This window comes from Schistocerca nitens, chromosome 6 (genome assembly GCF_023898315.1).
Source record: "Schistocerca nitens isolate TAMUIC-IGC-003100 chromosome 6, iqSchNite1.1, whole genome shotgun sequence".
Lineage (NCBI taxonomy): Eukaryota > Metazoa > Arthropoda > Insecta > Orthoptera > Acrididae > Schistocerca > Schistocerca nitens.
The window spans coordinates 528,653,909-528,670,093 of NC_064619.1; the positions used below are offsets into that span (position 1 = coordinate 528,653,909).

General features: G+C 39.0%; 1 protein-coding gene across 1 annotated transcript in view; it reads left to right on the plus strand.

The window, feature by feature from the left end:
* Positions 1-16,185, plus strand: part of LOC126262346 (TM2 domain-containing protein almondex) — a 139,750-nt gene extending 123,565 nt beyond the window's left edge. Inside the window, exon 7 of the mRNA XM_049958917.1 lies at positions 16,004-16,185. The gene's annotated coding sequence lies outside the window, so the exon portion shown is untranslated. The remainder of the gene's footprint in view (positions 1-16,003) is intronic.

The window sequence follows — 16,185 nt, forward strand, 5'->3', positions numbered from 1 at the left end:
ACATTTAAATACCTTTATATGTGTGTCATCCTGCGACTGCTTGACGAATATAATTTGTATCCATCCAGTTACATTACATTTTCAAAAACAAACTATTTTTTATTTATTTTATTTTTTTGGACACATTGTTTCAGACAAAACAAATGTATGAAACTTACACACTGCAAGCTTTGCCATGTATCTTCCATAAATCAGTTGATTACAGGAATCTGTGCAATGGAGTCATGTACTGTTCTTTCCGAAATGTGTAAAAACAGTCAATGACAAATTACTTCCGAAGTACAGGTACTTCAAACATGCTAAGTGTTTATAGGTGATCATCAACAAGAACAGAGGAATTTCACAGAAGTGTAATTGATTCGATGATTATTTGATTAGTAGAACACAGTATGATGCTCATGTTGGGTCTCCAGCCAGAACATAATGTCATCTTGACACAATATTTTGGTAGTCCTTCTGGCTGCCATCTTCAGGTAAGTAAGCCATCACATGAACTCGCCGGAACTGAAATCAAACACACTGCAACGGTTCCTTTATACACCACATGTAGGTCCACCACACGTGTGCAAACATAATGCCCTATAGTGCAAGGCAAAGAAGCGCATTGGTGGTGAAAACTCGCGGAAATGATAAATCAATGTCAAACACTATTGACATCTTTTGATGACCAAAACAAATACAATTAATTTTTAATGTCAACCAAAACAGGTTTCCAACCGTTACTTCAAGCATACCCATATCTCTCTCTATAATATTGTCAGATTACTGGATTTCAAAACCCTCTTTCATTACACAGTCCCAATAACACAATGCAGGGCACCCACTTGTGTGGTTCTTTTATGTCCTTCAGTAAGACAGTGTTCTGCAACTACAGATTTTACTTTCTGAAATAAATGCGTGTGGCAATGGTGCTCCAACATCAATCCTGGACCATGCATATTGTTTGCCCAAAATAGGCTTTCCCGCAGTGGCAGGGAATTTTGTAGACTCTGGGCTTCCTTAAATCACGGTGTATACGATCCGGGAAAACCCCGGGAATTATTTCATCCGGGAGAAAACTTTTTTAGAATTCCTGGAATTTTTCGTTGTTTTAGTTTTTAGTTAAATTTTGTAATTTTGGCTGGTAAGAATCGGCCCTCTAACAAAGGATATTACTGTAGCCCACTACTGCAGAATAATGCTGCATCAATGAAACGTGAATGAGGAAAAAAAGAAAATAAGACACAAATTGCAAAGGAAATGTGCCATATACAACAACAAAACACAGTGCTCATACAATCGTTTGCCAACAGTGAAATGTGTCAAAGGCTTTAGGAAGACTGCAATGCTTCATAACAACAAATTGCCTCTGATGAGCGTGTCGTGACAACTGTTTACATATGATTCGTTTTAGCAGTTACGAGTGGGCTCATGCGCATGCACATTTAAGTGGCATATGAGTAGTACCTTCTCCCATTTCTGGGCACAGAAATGTGGCTGTTGGCGTCGCTGTGTAAGCATTCGCAGCAAGCAGCTAGATGCAACTGGGAAAAATTTTACTGCCGTGCCCAAGTTGCCAGATTCACGCATGTGCAGCGGGCTCGGATCTATGAGGGAGGGGGGAGGGGGCCAAATTCATATTCTTGAGGAGAAATACCTTGTTTCACAAAGCGCCTAGCATCCAGCGCACGTTGGTCCATCGATTACTCATATGATTTTGATGCGCATCCCTGTTGGTTTTGAACACACTCTGTAAGTCTATTTCTGAATGAATCATGAGCCGCGTCTGTGGCGAATTGTCACGGTTTGTGCTGCTCTCCCCGTCGGAGGTCTGAATCTTCCCTCGGGCATGGGTGTATGTGTTGTCCTTACCGTAAGTTAAAGTTAGTTTAAATAGTGTGTAAGCTTAGGGACCGATGACATCAGCAGTTTGGTCCCATAGCAAAAAAAATCGTAAGTTGATTTCTGAATGCGTGCATAGTGTACGTGATGTCTCTGTAAGGGGAATGCTCATCGCATCTATACAAGCTGAACAGAGTAGTAAAGCCGAACTAGTGAACGTGAACCGCTGTATGATTATGTTGTTGTTTGGGTTTGCGAATGATCAGCGTTGTTTTAATTACTAGGGAAATCCATAAATTCAGACTACCAGAGTGGAAATAAACGACTAACAGGTAAGAAAAATTACGTATTATCTTCTAGGTGTATCCAGGAAAAAGAAATTTTGTCAGAAAATTTTTGGCCAGATCGTTACACTAGTAAGGGCCAGATGTACAGTTCCCGTCTAGCAGCCGCTTAAGTTCTATTCTGGAAGTAGAGCGGAAAATGGTTTGTACGAACATAACAACGCCTAACCGGAGAATAATCAGGGATAACTAAACCAGTGATTCTGGCAGGGTTAGTGAAGATAACCGGCGAGTAAGTTTTGACAAAGGTAGGAACAGTTCCAGAATTAGCCGTGACAAGATTGTTCGTTAGAACGAGGAAGGAGAAGAAACGGGGACATCGCGCGAGTTAGGGAAGAATATGACGATTCCAAATTTATTTAAAAAATCTCTACTAATACATTTAGATCTCATGCTCGAGAAACTGGAGCGTATGAATGAAATTTAACTATTTTCTAACATAAAGCTTTTTGCTTGTAGTAGGCCTAATAGGCATTATATGTTGGTCTTCGTGAATTATATTCTGTCGTGTTATAAAAATGACCATCTGTGCCAAAACAGTCTTGTTTATTTGGTGTGTGTTACAATTTCTGCAGTGTTAGAAAGGGCTATTTTGTTTAATCTAACAGACAGTGACAAAATAGAAGTAATCAAATCGAGAAACCCCACCACTCTTGGGTACTATTTGTCTTAACAGCTTACATTTCGATTTTTCACGTAGCAAAACGTTTGACGAACTTTGATGAGGTGATAGATTCTTTCACAGAAACGAAAGCACGCCATGTAAAGCTGTAGCAAGATTAGAGAGGAAACAATGCTAGGAGCTAAGGATTGAAGAAATGTGTACTGTATTGCTTGTCTCTTGTCTTTACTGGTTTTACGTATCCTATACTTTACATTTCCTCGAACATATATGTTTTATGTGTCAGACTATTCAGAAAGATGTGCGCTACAAAATGAACATATTTTTGAAAATTCGATCTTTGATCTTTTATTAAATTTTTGACATCGTATCTCAAACGCTCGTGCGAGGGGGGGGGGGGGGGGTCGCCACTATTTTAGTTATGCCCCGGTTCTGAAATGTCATAGATCCGGGGCTGATGCGCAGAGCAGTCTGAGATAGTGGGGAAGTTTGTAGTCTGCAAGTGACCCGTGTTTACATATAGTGATTTTGCTGTTTCTTCTTCGTTTACTGCTCTCACGTCAAATGAAAATAAAATGGATTTCTGTGGCCGGGAGCTATCAAGTGAATTAAAATACATTCACATTATTACGGAAGGCTAATATACATGATTAATTTCAGATTTTATTTTATTTCCAATTTTCTGACAGCCGTGCATTAATCACCTTGTAGAACAATGAAGTTATTTTTGTTGGTTTGCTAAAGAAATTAGGTTTTTATTAATCTTTCCACTGAGGCAGTCAATGTGTTTGAAACAAAGTGTTAAGTTCCACACAATTGGCTAATTTCAACTGCTCGCTGCATTTCAAGTGCACGTTTTATCCTCGAGCACATATGGCATTATACCATAATAAAGAATCAAAAGTGAGTTAATGTGGTACTGGTACTCCAAGAAAATTTACGTCCCGAAACCCACACTGAAAAGCTTGATATATCAGGTCGAGGCCTACTTCATTGGGAATCTGGACATACGAATGTGCTCTTTAAGTATGCACTTTAAATGTGCATTTCAGTATGGTTCACAAAACTCCGATGCTCTTGGAGTATCCTCTGATGTCTTTTCTATTTTATGACATAATGTAAGATCTTGTAATGTTTTACACTTACAAACATACGGGCTTCCTGCGCCATAGCAGCTGCCAAAGCGCAGTGGCGCCTGTTATCTGGCGCTCTCTGACGACTACTGAAACAAACATATTTCTAACAGGTAGCGGGAAAATATTGCGAATGGTTGTTTGAAAAACGTCACTTTCAAATTAAATTTCCTTTTACGCAAGTTTAACTATGTGCGAGAATATATGATGAATTTCTTAAATCACAGAGTGTTTGATGACGAGCCATTTAGAAGTATTTCGAGCCCAGAAGAGAAGACATTCGTGTCGTTATTATGAGCAAATTGATGTAGTGCTACGGGAAGCTCGCTCTCCTCTGCAGTAGCTAATTTATTTGTGGAAAACTTTGAGAGCAAGTCACTGAGCTCGGCTAAAAATTTTACTGGTACATTTGTGTGATATTTCTTAAAGTGTAACACGCACAAAAAATATCAACATTATATCTGAAAGCTTAGCTTCTCTTGTAGCTTATTAACCTTAGAGACCAATATCATATGTGAAAGCTTTGCTTTTCTTGTCGCAACAGTATGTATATTAATTTAAAACATTAACTTTTTTCTGTTTGTGTACCCGCGTTACTTAACAGGGATGTTGCTGTTAGCTGACTACATCACGTGTCCTGTGGTCTGAATACCCTGTCATCGGCTTGCGGGATCATGCGACATGAGCTATGACGCTTACAAAAGTGCATCGCAATCTCGATTACAACGGTTTGGAAAGTAACATGTGGTGTTTGGTGGAATTCAAATTTATACTTTCGTAATACGAAAATATGCAGCGTACATGTTGCTGCACATCAAAAATCTTTCCAAAAGGAGTTTTCTTCCCTGAGTTTCGTTTTCTAAAATGCCGGGTAATTCTACGCCCATGTATAAAAAACATAACCATTCAAAGGATTGACAAGTTTTACAGTTCCGAGGGAAAATATACTTTCACTTAATAACAAGGAAAAAGTGTGTTTTCATCCGGGAGAAAGTGTATTTTAACCGGGAAATCCAGGAATTTTTTTTTCCTTGTCTGCCATGGTGTGGGTTCCTCTAGTCATGTCCTAGTTCGTGAACCACGGGCAACGTATGAGTGGCCAAGTAAGTGGTCCCGACAGTCGGGATACCAGTTACTTTGGAATAAGGCTGGGCATCTCGGACATATTCTGAGTTGTGGTCACCTTTGTGCTCATACGGCAAAGACTACCAAATCCACCGGTTCGTCCCTCAACCGTTAGGGGTAAAACCCAATGGGACTCGGGGCAAGTAAGGCTAGCAACCTGCTTCCCTGGTACTTTAATTACGATGCTGGCAACAATCAGAGCAAAATGCCTCGGACCTTTGGAGGTGACGGAGTCCCACCTCTAACTGACAAACCAGGGACTCCTAAGATACGACTTGGCAAACAAATGGTAATGAGATGGAGAACTATTAATATCAATGGGGGCTACTCTGGGAAGAAGGTAGAGCTGGCAGAGGCTGCAAGTAAGATGGGGCTGGACGTTTTAGCTGTTAGTGACATTCGGGTAAGGGGTGAGAAAGAGGAGGAAGTGGGAGAATACAGGGTCTACCTGTCAGGAGTCAAAGCAGGAATAGCACAATGGGGTGTAGGGCTTTACATCAGGAAAGAAATGGAACCCAGCGTAGTTGCAAGAAGGTATGTAAACGAACGACTGATGTGGATAGATTTGACAGTGTCTAGCAAGAAAATTAGGATTCTGTCAGTATATTCGCATTGTGAAGGGACAGATCAAGATACGATGGATAGTTTTTATGAGGCACTCAGTGATGTAGTTGTTAGAGTAAAGCACAAGGACAGTGTTCTGCTCATGGGTGATTTTAACGCCAGGATTGGAAATCGAACAGAAGGGTATGAAAAGGTTATAGGTAAATTTGGAGAGGATATGGAGGCCAACAGGAACGGGAAACAACTCTTGGATTTCTGTGCCAGTATGGGCTTAGTAATCACAAACTCCTTTTTTAAACATAAGAACATTCACCAGTATACTTCGGAAGGCAGGGGAACCAGATCTGTCATTGACTATATAATAACAGATCAGGAATTCAGGAAGGCTGTGAGGGGAACACGTGTATTCAGGGGATTCTTTAATGACACTGATCATTATTTAATCTGCAGTGGAATTGGGATTGTGAGGCCGAAAGTGCAGGAGGTCAGGTCCATATGTAGGAGGATAAGAGTGGACAAACTTCAGGATAAGGAAATCAGGCACAAGTACATAACAGAGATCTCAGAAAGGTACCAGTTAGTTGAATGTAGTCAATTACAGTCATTGGAAAAGGAATGGACAAGGTACAGGGACACAGTACTAGAAGTGGCTAAAGAATGTCTTGGAACAGTAGTGTGTAAAAGTAGGATGAAGCAAACAGCTTGGTGGAATGACACAGTCAAGGCAGCCTGTAAAAGGAAAAAGAAGGCATATCAAAAATGGCTACATACTAGAACTCAGGTAGACAGAGAAAGTTATGTTGAAGAAAGAAACAAAGCTAAACAGATAATTGCAGCATCCAAGAAGAAATCTTGGGAAGACTTTGGAAACAGGTTTGAGACTATGGGTCAAGCTGCTGGAAAACCATTCTGGAGTGTAATTAGCAGTCTTCGAAAGGGAGGTAAGAAGGAAATGACAAGTATTTTGGACAGGTCAGGAAAACTGCTGGTGAATCCTGTGGATGCCTTGGGCAGATGGAGGGAATATTTTGAAGAGTGCTCAATGTAGGTGAAAATACGATCTGTAATGTTTCAGATTTCAAGGTAGAATGGGATAGGAATGATGATGGAAATAGGATCACATTTGAGGAAGTGGAGAAAATGCTCAATAGATTGCAGTGCAATAAAGCGGCTGGGGTGGATGAAATTAAGTCAGAACTCATCAAATACAGTGGAATGTCAGGTATTAAATGGCTACACAGGATAATTGAAATGGCCTGGGAGTCGGGACAGGTTCCATCACACTGGACAAAAGCAGTAATCACACCAATCTTTAAACATGGAAACAGAAAATATTGTAACAACTACAGAGGTATCTCTTTAATCAGCGTTGTGGGTAAAATCTTCTCAGGTATTGTTGAAAGGAAAGTGCGAGTATTAGTTGAGGACCAATTGGATGAAAATCAGTGTGGATTTAGGCCTCTTAGAGGTTGTCAGGCCAGATCTTTAGCTTATGGCAAATAATGGAGAAGTGTTATGAGTGGAACAGGGAATTGTATCTATGCTTTATAGATCTAGAAAAGGCATATGACTGGGTTCCTAGGAGGAAGATATTGTCTGTTCTACGAGATTATGGAATAGGAGGCAAACTTTTACAAGCAATGAAAGGTCTTTACATGGATAGTCAGGCAGCAGTTAGAGTTGATGGTAAATTGAGTTCATGGTTCAGAGTAGTTTCAGGGGTAAGACAAGGCTGCAACCTGTCTCCACTGTTGTTCATATTATTTATGGATCATATGTTGAAAACAATAGGCTGGCTGGGTGAGATTAAGATATGTGAACACAAAATAAGCAGTCTTGCATATGCGGATGACTTAGTTGTGATGGCAGATTCGATTGAAAGTTTGCAAAGTAATATTTCAGAGCTAGATCAGAAATGTAAGGACTATGGTATGAAGATTAGCATCTCCAAAACGAAAGTAATGTCAGTGGGAAAGAAATATAAACGGATTGAGTGCCAAATAGGAGGAACGAAGTTAGAACAGGTGGACGGTTTCAAGTACTTAGGATGCATATTCTCACAGGATGGCAACATAGTGAAAGAACTGGAAGTGAGGTGTAGCAAAGTTAATGCAGTGAGCACTCAGCTACGATCTACTCTCTTCTGCAAGAAGGAAGTCAGTACCAAGACTAAGTTATCTGTGCACCGTTCAATCTTTCGACCAACTTTGTTGTATGGGAGCGAAAGCTGGATGGATTCAGGTTACCTTATCAACAAGGTTGAGGTTACGGATATGAAAGTAGCTAGGATGATTGCAGGTACTAATAGATGGGAACAATGGCAGGAGGGTGTTCACAATGAGGAAATCAAAGAAAAACTGGGAATGAACTCTATAGATGTAGCAGTCAGGGCGAACAGCCTTAGATGGTGGGGTCATGTTACATCCATGGGAGAAGCAAGGTTACCCAAGAGACTCATGGGTTCAGCAGTAGAGGGTAGGAGGAGTCGGGGCAGACCAAGGAGAAGGTACCTGGATTCGGTTAAGAATGATTTTGAAGTAATAGGTTTAACATCAGAAGAGGCACCAATGTTAGCACTGAATAGGGGATCATGGAGGAATTTTATAAGGGGCCTATGCTCCAGACTGAATGCTGAAAGGCATAATCAGTCTTAAATGTTGATGATGATGATGATGATGATGATGATGATGTCTGCCAATACACCCTGTCAAATCCAAATCACCCATCTCAGAGCCCAGCAGAGATCTAGTCTTAGCTAACAGACTGAATACACTTTTAATATCTAGTCTCCATAAAATTATTCCTATTTTTGAAGGTATGCCCCCCACAATATGTAGGAATGTCAATGATTTGTTAGTATGTTCTGTTGGTTCCTGCGAAGGTCCAATCTGTAGAGCACAACAGATCTGATTGTCGGTATAACCATTCTGCTTAACCACAGCTTTTAGATGATCCAGTTCTTGTGTCAAACTTTGTGCATCTGATATGGCATAAGCTCTTTTTACCATTGTACTTAGTACCCCATTGCGTTGGTACAATGGATGACAACTTGATGCATGAAGATATCAGTTCGTATGCATAGGCTTACAATAAACATGTGTCCTAATGTCCAATCATCCTTCCTGAGGACCAAGACATCAAAAAATAAGTTTTCCATCCTTTTCAACTCCCATCACCTACTTAATATTGTGATACAGACAGTTAAAATGATCTAGGAAATGATCCAGAGGATCCCTCCCATGTGGCCATACCATGAACATATCTTTGATGTATCTCCAAAAGTTGTCTTTAGTGCCGTGTCCTCAGTTGGTGATTACGGGGGATAATGAACGCCCCATAGCCATTCCATCATTTTGTTCAAACTATTTGTCATTAAATAAAAAATAAATCGACGTCAACATATAGTGACAAACCTTAGTTGTTTGTTCGTCCAATTTTTCATCAAGGGGAACTCTGGTAAAAGAGACACAACGTCAAAACTAATGAGCAAATCTGCGGACTGAGACATAAAGACTTCAAATGCTGAATAAAAACCAGAGAATTGGAAATACGATGTTTGCATTGTCTGACATGAGGACTGAGAATGGATGCTAAATACTTGGTAAGATTGTAAGTAGGAGCACCCAAATTAATAACAGTAGGCCAAAGAGGAACCCCTTGCTTGTGTGCCATAGGTAAACTGTATATTCTCGGTGAGACTGCAGCATCAGGTCGAAGTTTTTTAAGAGCATCATCAGATAACAAAATCTTTTTCAATAGTGAAAGCATCTTTCATTTTATACGTTCAGTTGGATCATTCTGTAATGTTGGGTATGCCAAGTCTGCAGATAAGATAAATTTTACCCACATAACCATCCCATGAAAGAAGAAGCATTGCATTGCCCTTGCCCGCTGGTAGAATTACTAAATCCTGGTCTTCTCTGATGGACTGGATCGCGGCTCTTTCAAGCAAGGAAATGTGTTACTTCACAGAGGTGGCACCCGATGCAACATATGCAAGACCTCTTGCCTAACTTCATCAGCTAGTTCATCGGGAAATCTGGACACTACTTGTTCAAGTGGGGAAATGAATTCTGTAATGGGAACATTCCTGGGTCTAGGAGTAAAATTTAATCCCTTACCCAATACTGCCATTGTAGCATCGTGCAGTTGTTTGGTTGTGAGATTAGTCACAACATATTGACGGGTGTGACTTTGAAAATTGCCTACTGACAGTGTTTGCAAAGACCTTGTCTGATATTGCCCAGGATGAACTGTCAACTAAATCCCAGGATGCAGCAGACAGCAAAACCGAAACTTCCAAATGCAAATAAAATAAGTCTTTGGATATGAAATCTAGTTGTCTGCTTGTAAAATGAATGCTCTCCCTTACTGAGGCAAAACCAGCATGCTTCTTAATGTTGTTGCCCATTTTTGTCCCAAAGTAATGACAATTCTGACAAATTTAGATATTATACCTTCATTCTGGCATCTCAGCAGAAAAGTGAGAGCACTCGGCAACTTCCCCTTCTTCTTATAAAGTTTATCAAGCTTCCTTACAAATGCTGTCAGTAGGCAATCTTTGAAGTTTCAATGGGTTTGTTCTCAGTCCACAATAATGGATGATGACACCTGTTGACATGTTGTGATTAATCTCACAATCAAATGACGCTATGCTGGCAGTACTGAAAAAGGGATTAAATTTTGCCCATACACTCTGGAGTGTTTCCATAATGGAATTAATTTCCATAGTTGAAACAGCAGTGTCCAGGTTTCCCGACAAACTATCTGATGAAGTTAAGCAAGAGGTCTCGCATATGATTTGTCGGTTGCAACCCCAGTGAAGTAACACATCTCCTTGCTTGAAAGAGCAACAATCCAGGCCATCAGAGACGACCAGGATTTTGTAATTATACCAGCAGACCACATGGGAGGGATCCTCTGGATCATTTCCTAGATCAGTTTGATTGTCTGTATCCCAATATTTAAGTTCATGATGGAAGTTGAAACAGGAGGGATGATGGAACATTAGGACACAGTGTTTATTGTAAGCCAATGCATACAGACTCATACCTTCATGCATCAAGTTGTCATCCATCATACCAAAGCAATGAGGTACTACGTACACTGGTAAAAAGAGCCTATGCTATCTCAGAGGCAGATAGTTTGACACAAGAACTGGATCATCTAAAAGCTGTGTTTAAGCAGAATGGTTATACCGACAATCAGATCTGTTGTGCTCTACAGATTGGACCTTCATGGGAACCAACAGAAGATACAAGCAAATCAGTGGCATTCCTAGCTTTAATGGGAAGTATATCTTCAAAAATAGGAAGAATTTTAAGGAGATTTGATATTAATAGTGTATTCTGTCTGCCAGCTAAGACTAGAGCTGTGCTGGGTTCTGTGAATGATGATTTGGGTTTGAGGAACCCCGGTGTCTACAAAATTCCCTGCCATGGCGGGAGAGCCTATATTGGACAAACAATTTTTATGGTCTAGGATCAATGTGAGGAGCACCATCACCACACTTGTTTATTTCAGACAGAAAAATCTGCAGTTGCAGAATTTTGTTTTACGGATGGACATAAAATGTACACTGAGATACAAGTGGTTGCCCCTGCCTCACGTTATTAGGATTGTGTAATGAAAGAAGTTACTGAAGTCCAGTTATCTGACAATATTATAAACATAGATAAGTAGTGTGCTTTAAGTAACAGTTGGAACCATGTTTTGTGTGACATTAAAAACAACGGTCTTTGTTTCAGTCATCAAAAGATGTCAATAGTACTTGACATCAGTTTATCATTCTCATTAGTTTTCACCACTGGTGCGCTGTTGTGCCTTGCGCTAGAGGGCAGTTATGTCAGCACATGGATGGCGGACCTACGGGCGGTGTAAAAGGAGCCGCCGCAGCGTGTTTGATGTCAGTTCCAGCGAGTCAATGCGACGGCTTACTCACCCAAAGACAGCGGCCAGGTGCACCGCCGAAATATTGTGTCAAGATGATGATATGTTTGATAACATTGGATGTGTCCCAAATATATGTAATAGGACCTCTAATGTTCTCATTATACGTAAACTGTTTACCATATAAGGTCAGAAGAACTGTAAGATTGTTTGCTGACAGTGAGTATCGTTGTTGAATGAGCATACGTAACTGCTGAAAGACGTTGACACAGTTTTCACTTGGTGAAATGAAATGTGGCATTAGTTGATGTGGGTAAACACTATATAATGCCTAAAACAGAGAGAGAACCCAGTAGCATTCTGTTTCAAGATTAGTGTGAACAGAGCCTTTTACATAAAGAACTTAACTGTGTTAGTGTGAAGTAACATGAAATGAGATGATCATGTAAATTCAGGTGCTAGGAAAGGTAAACGGAAGACTTGGAAGGTGTCTGGTAACATGATATGCATCTGTAACAGAAATTGCATGCAGAATGCTAATGTGACTAATTCTAGAGTATTTTTGCTGTGTTTGAACTCTGTAATAAGTAGGTATAACAACAGACATCTGAATGATGAATTCAAACATATGCTGCTAGAATTGTAACAGAACTGTATAGCTTATATGAAAGTGTTACAGAAATGTTCAGGAAACTTAACTGGGAACCCTTGGAAGAAAAACAATTTAGTTTTTGAAACACTGTTTGGTATGTTTAGAACACCTCTAGTCAAAGAAGACTGCACAGCCATTCTGTTGCCTTCATCTCTCATGAGGATAATGAGAATAATATGAGAGAGATTAAGACACATACTCAGGCATATAATCATTTGCATCACTAAGTATGTAAATGGAATGAGACAGAAATTCAATATTATTAGTACAAAGTACCCTCTGCCATGCACTGTCCCATGTCTAATGCAGTGTGCATGTAGATGTAGGTGAACTGTGTCTCAAGTTCAATTGGATAGTTGGCAGAACTGTAGAAAAATGTGTGTCTAATGTAATAATTAAAGATACCAGAGATCCTCATGGGTATACAGACAACTTCATTGGAAACAGCACAATAGATACAAAACAAAGCATAGATCCACGGATAGGGTGATGCCGAAACACATGAACGCTGGTACTTTGGTGTGTTGCGCTACTTCTGCCTTATGTTTATAGGTGTTTTGTTGGTTTCATTACTTTTTTAACAACTGGGCAGGAACAGCAATTTATTGTAGTCATTGTGGTGTAGATTTCAGTAACTTAATTGATACCAGCTTCCCACTATAGGTAGCTGTGTACTTCCTTGTAAGCAAACATCTGCAATTACAATTTGTGTAAACTCCATGGTTTTTGAAATTCTCCAAAGTGCAGTATTAGTTTTTTTAATTTGTCCCTATTATTGTCTTTGCTCTTAGAACTTGGTTCAGTTATGCCTGTGTTGTTGATTTCCTAAAGTGTGACTTGTTTCCCATTGAGCATAAGCCATTTGACTGTTACTCATGATTTTGTAGAATCACTTATTGAACATTCAAGTATCTCGCTGTATATGTCTTATGGAGAGGATGTAGGAGTAAACAGGCATTAGAGATGTTGTAATTTATCCAGATTTCTTCTCTAAACCGTTGGATTCTTCCTGCTATGATTTTAATTCTGATTTCTTTCATACCGGTCAACTTGGAGTCACGTGAAGATTTTCCTAAACATTAATTCTTCCCAAAGTTAACATCAGTCTGAACTAGCCAGCCAGACACTGAGAGATTTGTTTTACACTTCGACATTAGACTTAAGCACTGAGTCAATGGCAGTCTCTCCCCCTGTATAAATGCCCTGTGAAGCTTCTGTGTAAAATTCCCTTGGTTTTGTTTTTCCTAATTTCTTGCAGTTGTTACCCAAGTTTTTATGACTTTAACTTTGTCTTCTTTAAAACTTGCCAATTTTTCTTGAGTTATTTTGGCCTGCCGTCTTCTCCTCTGTTTGTGTTCTAAATACTTATCACACTAATCATTTTACAGTTTCTGCTTTTATTTTTTATTAGAGTTTCTTAAGTTATTGTGAAGGGAGATACCAAAGAGTTTTCTTTCTTAGAAGCATTGTTAGGTATGATGACTTTATTATTGAGCTGAATGTCAATAGGTGTTCAGTCTTCACATTTCATTTACTGTTTTATGTATTAGATAATCCTCAACAACAGTTTCGGACATTTTCATATCACAAACATTAATCTTGGCATGTGTATAGGCACACTTTCAAATCCAGTACAGAACTGACATCCTCTCCAAGAGATGGAACTCAAAATGGATTGGGTGATGTTCCATTTTGACAGTAAAACAGTTTGTAAGATTAAAATGTTGTGTGTCCTTGTGAGACCTGTTTCACTATCACTGAGTAACCTGTTGCATCCACTGTATTAATAACATGGATATTCAGCACGCATACTGAGTGGGGTGGTACGGAGTGGTTAGTGCGTTGGGCTCACATTAGGGAGGAGGATGGTTGAAACCAGCATCCGGCCACCCTAATTTAGGTTTTCCACGATTTCCCTAAATCACTCCAGGAAAACTCTTTGTGCTCCATCTCTAATGACCATGTAGTCAGCAACATGTTAATCACTAATCCCCTTCTTTGCAGCACACATTTTATTTTTGGCAGCCAGAAATATATTACATACTGGAATGTATTCATTCACATATTGCTTCATAGAGATGGATGTTATTGCACTTTGTATTAAATTGGAGCTGCCACATAGCAATAAATAACAGAGTACATTTGTGATAGCACTAGCTAAATAATCCGCATTGCCCAGCTATTACGTATTCCAGTCTTTTGTTGGTCCATCTCCTCCTCCCCACCTTCTCTGTCCATGACCAAGTTATCACCCCCACTCCAATAACTGGCCAGTAGTTCTTACCCCACAGTATTTCTTTCCAGAGAGTGAGTAATGTGTGTACGTAGTTTGGTTGAAAGCGATTCAGGTATTTTTCATCACATGTATTTTACATATTTCACCTGTATCCCTGACGAATTTTGACATGCAGTTCCTTTTTCATGCAGCTCAATCTTTGATATCTTACCTTCTGAACACTGTGTCATGCAATGGTATAATTTTGCAGATACATTCAGTGGTATAAACGAATGCTGTCTGCAAAGTATGTCGTGGATAGTTAGTAGTAAAGAAGTAATAAATTAAAATGTCATGTCTGATGCAGCAGTTTTACTGCATGAATAGCAAAAATGTAGTAAATGATAAACGGTTTTCCTTTCATCATTATGTGGGGATTGTTAGCAAGAAAAGCTTTTTTAAAGGTTTGAAATTGTGTGTAAAATTTGTTAGATGTCACTAAATGCTCTCATTCTCAAATACTGGATGAATAAATTCTGGGTATCAGTGCTTTGTGGGCTACACTTTTTGAATTCCACCCTCACCCCAATGATAGGTAGGTGGTTATAATCACCATAGCAATTTCCAGACAGGAAGTGATATATGTACCAAGTTCGGCTGAGATCAGTGCATACATTTTTATAATATGTATGGACCCTGTATATCCCAACAGTGACCTAAAAAGACTAGGCAACTTACAGCTTCATTCAATTGTGTTAAAAAATAATTTTTAGATAAACTTCCAGCAGGTTGGAATAATTACAAGTCAGCAACTTCTGTTAATTGGTACAACAAAAAACACAGAAACCCAGACAAAATTACAAATTTGACTTTTTTAAAATTTTATTTATAGATAAGTTTCTGGCTGGGACCCCATTTTCAAATCATCATAACAGTTAGTCAAAATTGTGTTTCTGAAATTTGGCTGTCTGTTACAATGATTCGGAAATGTGTCCTGGCCAGAAACTGGTAATCAGATAAATAAATAAATAAATAAATAGAATTTGCAACTTTGGCCGGTATATTGTTGTAACTATTAGATCTGTACAGACCATTGGTTGAATTGAAATGTTGGTGAATAATAATGGTATTTGAATATCTAGATTAACAGTTGGGAACCTTTGGTAGCTATATGCCAAGTAATAGTGTATTTATAGACGTAAAAAATATTTTCTTTGAACAATATCATTGTAATTAAGTAAAAGCTTCTAATAGCAAATAAACAGCAGCTTTTTCCAAAGTAGCAGCTCTCTTGTCAATTTAATTGATTAAATTTATATGGTACGAGTGTGAATAGCATTATGCAGTATAGTGATAGTTTATTCTTAGTCTGTATACTGTATTAAGTTTCTGTGACTTCTTTCTTATTTTAAACTATATGTTGACTTGCACACACCCCTGAAGGTTCTTGTTCTTGTGGGGAGCTACGCAACAGGATGGATGAGTGAATGTTCCTTCAGCATTGATGAGTAATTCAAAATAAAATGCAGTTAAATTGAGTGTTTGTTCCAAGAGCATGATTTCCATTACAGTTGACATTAAACACAGAATGCTTACATTTTAAAGTTTCTTACTGGACAACAAAACTACTTGTTTCAGATTGTAATGCTGTCGGTGTTTGGGTGAAGAATGCACATTCGGTGCATGCAGGCGGACCTAGAAGTTTCATCAGGCTACATTGTGAAGAATTTATTGAAACAGTATTTTAATACAGAATAATGATTTATTTGTACATGTTATATTTTTTCCATAACGAATAAATATAAAAATTTTGCCTTTTT